Source organism: Lepeophtheirus salmonis, chromosome 13 (assembly GCF_016086655.4).
Source record: "Lepeophtheirus salmonis chromosome 13, UVic_Lsal_1.4, whole genome shotgun sequence".
NCBI lineage: Eukaryota > Metazoa > Arthropoda > Copepoda > Siphonostomatoida > Caligidae > Lepeophtheirus > Lepeophtheirus salmonis.
In genome coordinates this window covers 13,979,278-13,989,753 of record NC_052143.2, presented here as the reverse complement: position 1 = coordinate 13,989,753, position 10,476 = coordinate 13,979,278, and positions in this window count along the sequence as shown.

Here is a 10,476-nt window from a genome sequence, read left to right as displayed (position 1 = left end):
AGACGGTTTAACATCTGGCAAGACCTGTCTGCAGAGGCCTGACACTAGTTTCGCGGCAAAACTGAAAAGGATTTCGAACGATCATTTTTATGACTGAAAACATTATGAAATGTTAAAAATCCAAGCTTAAAGCAAGTTTTATATCATAAGATGCCAAGGAGTAATTTGAATTGTTCTTAGTCTTTAAAATTTGGGATCCTGTCAGTTGTTATCATAGTGGCTATTTTTATATATCAAACAGTCCTTATATACATAACAAGACGCGATTTATGCATAAAATAAGTGAAAAACGTCGGCTAGAAAAAAAATGAAAAATAAAATTATGATATTTATTTGGATACGAATTAGAGTAGAAAAAAATGTTTAATGAAAATGTCAGGATATTATAATCAAATTATTTGATGCGTGGCTCTTTGATAACGTTTTCTATCAATTTTCTCTTGTTTATGAGTCGTATCACCTAGTTTCTGGGCAGTATCACACAACAGATTTAGTGTTTTACTAAACATAATTGATTATGTGGAGTAGGGAGTTTAGACAAAGCTGTCGTAATTTTGGAAAAGTCCGATATGTATTATTTTATAATGGCTTGATGGTAAACTTTAAGGTCGAACACGATAAAATTCCAATCTAGCTGGAAATCGGCGAATCTGGGATTACCCCTTTAGATTTTCTATAACCCCAACTTTTCCCCTTTGTTTATTCATTCATATTCATTCTCTTCCAAAAAATTTACCCAAAAAAAAAAAAATGTTTAGTGTTTCTTCTCTACATTAAGCTCGTTGTCAAATTTGACATTAATGAATAAATAAAAAAACAGAAATATTCTATCAAAAAGGTCCAACAGCCCTCCCCAAAAAATCATATATATAAATTCACACACCCCTAATGACGACACCATTCAGGGGGGTCTGCAAATACTTTAAGATTTTGGGAACAGGATTGAATTTGACCAAATTACTTCTTTTTAGAAAATGCAACTTTTTCCTCTGCAAATGCCCCTGCCATATTTTATAATTACCCCGCTTTCCCAACTTGCAAATAAATTCTGGCATCATTGTCCTGACCTATATATTAGCTTAGCAACAGTTGCCAAGGTCTATGATAAAATGTAGAACTTACAACTCACTATTTTTTAAATAGATAAAATAGCAAATTCTTCTACTTCGAGCATTTATAATGTTTATGACTAATTAAGATTAATATTATATTAGTCACAACTACTTTATTAAATCACTAATCCAGTGTTATATGTTGGATTATATTATCAATGTATGAATTATTGACATCACTTTCAGTTGTATAATAGTAATACAAGCCCGGGCAGCCTGGACGCTATAGTAATATTTTATTTATGAGTAAGTAAATTTCAAATGTTTTACGTAGCATTTCTTCATACTAATTTTCCTTACCTACCAATTCAAATATATAAATATATCTTCTGATGTAAATTCTAATAATGTAGCACCCTATTGCAGTGGTTCCCAAAGTGGGGGGTTGCAAAATGATTTCCAAAAAGGAGAATATAATCTAAATCGACTCTATTTTGAGTGGCATAAAAAATTAAACAATGATGAATGTAAATATTTTTTATGAGGGATTACATAAGTATCAATAAAAAAAAATTATGTTTTAAGTCGTACATTGATACCAGCATCATAAGTGTGTCGTGTGTTCCAAATTCCTTGCATAAGAGAGTCTGAAGCCTCTAAAAATCCTTTGACTCCTTAATAGTAAACACCCCCATTTCGGTAATAAACCAATAGAGTTTTTTTCTAAGAAAGGATGGAGTGATACGAGGCCAAAGAAAACTCTTAGTTCAACACATAATTAGCCAAAGAGCTTTATATGAGGTAGCATATTTAATTGCACATTTTATGCATGGAGGCAAAATGGCTTAACAACTTCAACTAGAACTACTCTCAGATGAAAATGTGTCTCGATGCATCTGTGAAATTGCAAATGATATTAAGTGTCAATTAATTGACGCTCTAAAAGGAGAAAGTATTAATTGTAACTAGATCTTGTCTTTCAAAGAGAAAATACGTGATTTTTTCCCCGTAAATTGGAGTGCTGGATCAACAGAATTAAAATACGACATATATTTTATTTTTCTGGAACTGACAAATTTGTTAAAGACAACGCAATAAATGAAGAAAATGTCAAATTTTATATTTCTTATCACCTCCAGTCTTTTCTAAATCATTTAAAAAGTATTTACAAGAAGATAGAGCTCCACAATAACATAATTGGATACGTTCCTTTTACCGCCACAGCTAATTATCTGTTGCCTGAATTGGAAGATGCGCTTATCGAACTTTCAAATGACCAAACAATAAAAACGGATTTCCATTCTAAAAGACTTGACGATTTCTGGATCTCTAGGATGAATGAGTACTCACTTCTGGATAAAGCACCTTTAGATTTATTTATACCATTTGGCTCAACTTATTTATGAGAGGTGACATTTTTTAATACTGATCGCGGCTTAACATAGAGGATGATCTTCGAGCTGCTATATCCATAATTAAACCTAGAAAATACCTGCCTTGCTCAATGCACAGTACACATCCGTCACACTGTGACGTTGATTCGTTTATAAAGCTATCTGCGAATCCGTATATCGCGGATTTTATATTTGAAATATATTCCATTACTTTTTTGTTATATTTCTTATTTTTGTCTTAGATTTTTTCAATTAAAATCTCTATTTTTGATCAACCCAGAGGCAAATAACTTATATTATTTGCCTCTGGGTTGAACTTTATAATGTTGAAAAGTCATCTACTTGTATAAAATACATTTCAAATTTTATATTCATCACTCAGTGAGAGGTGAAGGGGTTGCAAATTGTCAAGCCACATATTTTTAGAGTCGAATTCAATTTTTTTTTTGGGGAAGCATTGCCCTATTGAATCATTCATTTAGTATGGTTCTCTAAATTCAAGTTATGGAATGATTTGTAAGGGTGTGCCCATATCGGTCGAGCTGCCCCCCTACACTAATACATTTTTGGCTCAGGCCACCTTTATACGAAAAATTTACACTCAAGCATTTCTCAATTCTTCATCTTCCTACGCCCCCCACCCTAGCCTCCCCTCATGACCGCCACTTTGAAGAATGAAAACCCTTGTATTCAGCAACCTTAGTTTTAGAAAGTCCTGCTAGAACTTGGAACACTATGTAAGCGGTGTATTAGGTAGCTGCATCCCACTTTGTATCTAATATCATTTTCTGGGCCTGAGTTTTGTGGTGACACCCCCTGTTTTAAGTGCATGTTACAAAACTGAGCCTGTATTAAAAAGAACCAGGAACCGATACCGATAAAGCTGAAGCGAGACCGAACCCGTAGAAATGAAAGAACCAATAGAACCCATGAACTTGAACCATGTACAATCTTGATGATTTGTCATTTACATAATAATAAAAAATAGTTTTAGTTTAAGAAAATGATCGAAAAAATTATATTTAAATTGTAATAAACACGTGGGCACTTGTGATTATTTTTTAAATAACAGGTCAGTTGAAAAGTTCATAGGCTTAAATAGTTAGACACATTTATTTGGGAAAATTCGATTTATTTGTTTAATGAAAAAATCTTCGAGGGCAATACAACGATTATAGCCGTAATTCAATTTTCAAAATTCCATTTTTATAGAACGATTTCTCTTTAGTCTCAAAATGGGCCTAAGTTTTGGCGATTACCTCTGAATTTTTTTACCGAGCATTTTTTGAGGCTTTCAAACAGGAAAAAGTTACTGGGAGCCACATCTGGAAAAAACAGTGAAAAGTGAAGCACTTTTTAGCCTAATTCATGTAATTTTGCCATCATTTTTAGTGCTTTGTGATGCAGTCTTGATGAAATTGCGTTTTTTTTTCTGGATTCCGTTCATTGGATGTAGTCCACTCGACTGACTGTCAATTGGACTAGAAAGTGTTTAATATGGTTACTTTAATTAATAGTCACATATCATTTATAAAATTGGCATTTATTTTTGTAAAATTTCGCTAAAAATTGCTCTATATTATGAAGATGTTGTTGCTTTTGGTCGATTGTGAGCTCACGAGCCATGTACGTTCCATACAGATTTCACATGCTCAAATATTCATTCACGATATGTCCAACACGTTTCTAAAAATATCCCTAAAGACTAAACTGTGTCGATCAATGTCATTTTACAATCATTGAATAATAATCTTGTTGGCTTTTTTATGTATACCTCGGCTAAGGGCCAACTTCGGACGCCCCATATGTGTATCGTCTTCCAAAATTATTTCAGGTCGTTTAAAATTAGAAAAACATTTTAAACAGTTTATTTCGCTAGTAGAGAGTCTGAAAAATGTTTTTCAACACAAGTATTTTCTTTAACAGTATTTTTTTTTAAACACTAACAAAAGTTTCTTCACTCACATAGCTATATCTCACGAACCCATTTTCTGACAGTGGACAAACTTGTACACGTATTGTTTGAATGTTAATACTAACTAAAAATTATATGATGTAAAAATAGTGGCGTCATACATGTGTTAGATTGCGAACTTTTCCGTAGACCTATTAGAAGATATATCTTTTTTTTACAGCTTTAAAAAAATAAAAATAAAATATTTGCGTAGTAACTTCAAAGCCATATTAGTTGCACCTATGATGATAAGCCGAAAAATGACTGCTCAAATCTTATTCGTTCTCATTTATTTCTAGGAAATAAGTAGTAGGCATTGTTTGTTATGAGATCCAAAAGCAAATAATGAAATGTAAATATCTACTCACTATGTATGCACATACATTATAAGGTATCCCCTTTGTTGTGCATATGGAGTCTATGAAGATAGAGGAAGTGAATGGATGATGCCTGAGGACCAGGAAATATGTAGGTTCATTTCACTTCAATGTAATGAAATTTTGGAAAAAGATGTACTAGAATTCTTAGAATTTATTAGAGTGCAAATGTAATTTAAACTTAAAAATAATTGAATTGAATTGTAGAAGTAACTATATATATGTTTTTCTGTTTAAAAACATGTCATCTTAATACATTTGAAATAAGTTTTAATTGCTAATATATATATTTCAAGAAAACAATTAAATTATTTTGAGTTTTACTTTAAATATAGGGTGCGGCAACATAACTTTATTTCCCAATTGGCAATAAAGCTAGTTTTATAAATAATAAAAGTTTTTTTTTGTGTTTCATTTTGTTAATGCACATTAAAAGTTTTTTTTTACAGTGTTTTAAAAATCATATTGTTGAATAAAGCGAACTTCGGTATTTACGGTATTACAAAAAGTGAAAAAATCACTTTTTGTTTCTATTTAATTCACTTTTCATTGAGAGTTTTAAAAGGAGTATCTATTTATCCTATACAAAAGATCCGAAATTTAATTTACATCATGTCTTATTTCCTTTCGACAAAAAAGACACATTCCTCGCTACTCTAACTAATAATAGAAACTGACTGTACTACTTTACCGTCTGTTTATCATGCATTATAAAAAAAAGGAATTAATTTTACTGCACAGTGTATAAACTATAATGTGAACATTTTCTCATTTATTGAATACTGTTTAGGATAACGACAAATCATATTTTTATTATCAAAAGAGAGAGTTGTTGTTTTTATTTTTGAAATCAATTATTTTTAGAATAAAATTTTAGTAATTTTGTAGGAAACAAGCTTTGGAAAATATTTAGAATTTTTCGACTACTTATTTAATTTTAATAAACAAATGTCCACGGAGTAAACCAAATATCTAAAAATTAGATAATTTTTTGTCATTAGATATAACAAATACTTTGGTAAAAACAAATTATGGAAATTGGAGATAATTTCATTTATTAAACTCAGAAATATGAGCGTTGAAGATAAGTAAGAAAATACTGCTGAAATTAAACAGCACTTCCACTTAAGACATAATAATTAACTATTATAAGGTAATGAAATATGAAAAATTGAAGTATAAAGTTATCAACACTGATCACTGTGTATCTGTGTATTTTTTTAGCCTCCCAACTTTTTATTTTATTTTTTTTTCTTATCAATTTTGGAGGAGTTAACTTTCTTTTTTAATACAAACCATGCTATCATTGATTTATAAAACAGTGGATTAAACATTTGCGCCTGCTCATAAAAGACGAGAGTACCCCTGAGGATTTGCTGTTGAGCTATAATTGTAAGCCTTTGTTGGGATCGAAGTAGAATCAAAGAATACATCGGGGTAATTCTGGTCTATGTCTTTTATTTTTTACTTCTCTCCTCTCCTCTCGTCACAGCTGCTTGTGGCTGTTCTAATGAAACATCATGACAGCTATGTTGTTCTCCTATAAAACATACTTGATTGATATTCGGGTTTTTTTTACATCTCGAAAATGCTACCGATTACCAGTGATGGTAATCGGTAGCGCCTGAAAGACGAATAACAACTATGAGGATTTGTTGTAAGGTTATAAGTGTGAGTCCTTGTTGGACACGGAGTAGAATTGATGATCGACATTGGAGTAATTCTTGCCTATATCATAGCTACGGAGTGAGATCTTTGTTTATTTCTCTCATCTCATAGCTAGTCACAGCTAATCTAATGAAACGTCATAACAACACTAATCTCCTCTCCCCCCGCAGATTCTTCAAATTGACAGGGTGACCACCTCCATTTTCGGTTTCTTTTTTATTTAAAAAATTATTTTAATAATTCACTCAATTAAAAAAAAAATGTTCAAAATACAATTTATAGGTTATTGTTATGTTAGGTCATGTCAATACAAAAAAATGTACATAAAATTATTAGGTCTGTTAAAGGAAGTACCTGATAGAGATATATAACCCCTCAAAAAGAAGCTTCAAGTAATTTGCAACATGAACATTCAAAGCTAATTTTAAGTATATAACAGTTTTATTTAGCCTGGAATTGGTTGGTCCCAGTTGGTTGGAGTTCCAAAAATATTTTTTTTTTAGATTAAAATTGGTATGAAATAATGAATCTATTTGTAAAGTAGAATACATCTTTTTTTTCTAATGAATAGAAACCTTTGCATATTATAGATATTATCCAAGTAATGAGTGCATCTATGACAGTAATTTTTCTTTCAAAATTTTCATTTTTTTAAATCTAGCATCCATCTCTAAATATTTGCACACATTTGGAAAATACTCTATCCTTGGCAGCTGAAAACATCAGTTTTGTATTATTTTCTTCAATTTCTAGGGGCAGTTTTATTTAATTTGTATTTTTCCTTTATTGGAAAAAAGCTTGATGTTGATTCAATTGTAACTAATTTCTCAGGATTGTCAAAAACAATCTCTGTTTGTATTTTAAATCTCTCAATAATGTATGATTAGCAACAAATCGATCTTATTGATAAAGAGGTGCCTAAATCATTTTTCTATTCTAACTTATAAAGCCGCTACTACAGCTTTGCAAACTTTAAGTCTGGCCACCCCAAAGTTTTGAGTTTTTTCTTTCTCACTAACAGTGAAGGGAAAAGTTAGAGCTTGAACCTTTAGCTAAAAAAAAGTTTGGATGGAAGGTTGAGATTTTTAATTTACTTTGAACTTTTTATCGGATTGAATAATTTTTCGAATTGTTCAAGGACTTTTGTACCATGGTAGGCTCTAACTGGCCTTGTAAATTGAATTGCGATCTTTAAGTCACCTTTACCTTTTCCCCATATTTTCTAACTCCACATCGAAATATTTTCAAATAATAAGAAACAAAACGGCTCCAAGTTCCAATCACATTTAAAAAATTATTTTTCAACTATAATTTTCAATAGATTTTATAAATGTCCTCGAATTATTTCAATTAATACCAAAATTAAACCCTATCTATCTAGAAGAGTGAACTTTCAGAAGTATGTCATAAAAATTAGTTTTTTCGATGAGAGTGTATTATTAATATTAAAATCGATCACATCCTGGTTCAATTTTGTTTTCTAGATTGATCTATTACATGAATGAAGTACTTTGTAACAGGGAAAATAATTATCCATACTTTCTGTTTTTTACTTTACCACTTAAGTTAAATTTGAGCATATTTATTGGTAATTATTCTTCATTATACAAAGTACTTCATAGGGACAATAAAACAGTCTAGACAATTTTGGTAGCATCCATGTGAAGTGCATATTCTTTTATGAAGCATTTTCCTTCCTGAGTTTATAATCATCAAAATAAAACCTAAACGGTTATATAAAGATGCTCCAAGGAAAAATGATTACACAAGTTTATCTAGTTTTTGAACATATGATTGCGTGAAATTTGTGAGATCTTATGTCAATGAGAGAATACGCTCATATGTATCAAGGTGACTTTATATAAGACTTGTCGATTTATTTGCTTTTTGTTTACAATTGTACTGACTATTTTGATGACGTCACAGTAGAATCAATTAAGGAGGGAATTCAAATTTATAAAACTAATTGTATTAATACATCATATAATAGTATTTTTATTTTCCTATGAGACTATTAGTGTAAGTTTATACCCTTCCACATTCATGCTACTAAAATTAATCTTAAAAAAAAAGATTAAAAGTTGTTTTGAATTACAAAAAAAAAAAGATAGTTCAGAACATAAATTCTGAAATAAATATAACCATCAGTATAGCAAAGAAATCAATAATATATTAAGAAAAAGTGCACTAAATGTACTAAATATGAAATGCTCATTTGAAAAACATAAACTAACAATATTGTCTTAATTTTTCATTTATCTTGAATATAACTAATATAGAGTTCAATGTAATTATTTTGCTAAAATAAGGAGTATGCCTTGATTAAGACAATTTTGTGTTGTGATTCCTGAGTCAATATCTTTGGAAATTGCAATGATATTCAAATAAAATCTACAGAATTTGAGACGTCACTTATATTTTTTAACAAATACTCACTTAATAGTAAGCAATAATTATTTATATGCAATAGCAGAATAAAATATACTTTGTAAACAAAACTATCGAGAAAGAGGGCACAATATCTTTAAAGTCTAGAATAATAGGCCCTTCTTCCTCTTTGCCGTGAGGCAATGGCTACAACTCTGGATATAAAATACTTCTTACCCAGGTGCGAGCAATATTTGTAGTCTACAATAGAGTCTTCTTAGAGTGACCAGTTACATAAGATGCAAACTTGTCAACCGAAAAAGGCAGAGAGATACAGCATGAAAAAAAAAAGGACTCTAGCTTATCTTGAGACATCACCTCAACCGTCTTTTCTCGTATTCTTTAAAATTATTCTTTAATTTAAATTTTTGGATGTTATCTCAGAAGAGGTAAAAACAGAAAAAGTCATACAAACTAATGTAAAATGGGCGAATTTAAAGATTTTTGAAGAATGCACCAATTTGATCTTAACACTCTGTATTTATTAAATCTTGAGGGTCAGGACACTCCTCATGTGACTTTAATTTATTAGTTTAATTTTGTTAAGAGATTTGGCTTTCAATTTATTTACGCATCTGATTTGTTGTTATTTAAGTTGAGAAAGAAGCCATACATGTTGAATGCGTAAAAGAACTGTAATTACGAACCTATACAATGCGTAAAAGACAATAATTATGAAGCTTACTATTTGTAATTTATTTATGAAGCCTTCAATGTCATTTTGATAAAAAATGGCTATTATATTTTTTAGAGCAAATTTCGTAATATTCGTCGATTAATTATAATTATTGTAAATATAATGATAGTCAAAATTCCCAAATGACTTATAATTATCATCAAATACTTTCAATTGAGAACTCTTAAATTTTCATTAATCTGACAAAGTACATTGAATGAGTTACTGTGAAAGGAATAATGAATGCTCCTGTTTGTAAACAAAACTAATTAATTATTATTTATAATTAATTAAATTTGAGTATTTGCCCTTTAATATTAATGAAATAGATTAATTATGTTAAAAATTATGAAAAAAATACTTCAATATTGTTAACAAACTTGTTTTTGGAGACGTTGCTAACCTTCATCAATTGTTAGGCTGAGTCCCAAAAATTTTCAACATATATTTTTTTGGACAGTTTAGTTTTTAATATTTATCAAGAAATTTAAATATAATAAGCTGGTAACGTTGCGTGAATATAGATTATAATAAAATTCCGGGGAAAAAAATAAATCCTTAATGAGTTTATAACTACCAATTCATTAATTATTTTGAATATGAAGCATCTATAAACATGTTTTAATCCCTTTACATATAAATTATAAATTATTTTAGTATACATTATACTAAACTCCTTAAAATATTATTGTATTCCATATTTACGTAATCTAACAAGCTAATATTTAAATTTCTTTATAAATATGTTTGGACAATTATATATAGAAGCGAGAGAAGACCCGTCAATTTTGTCTCTCTGTTTCAAAATTAATTAAACCCCTTTCCGTCTAATTAATACAACAAATTCAAACACGGTCCTCCCATATCCGAGGATGTCACCAACAGCCTGCCTAATTCCCAGTTTCCACAAAGTCGGGATCTTCGGGTC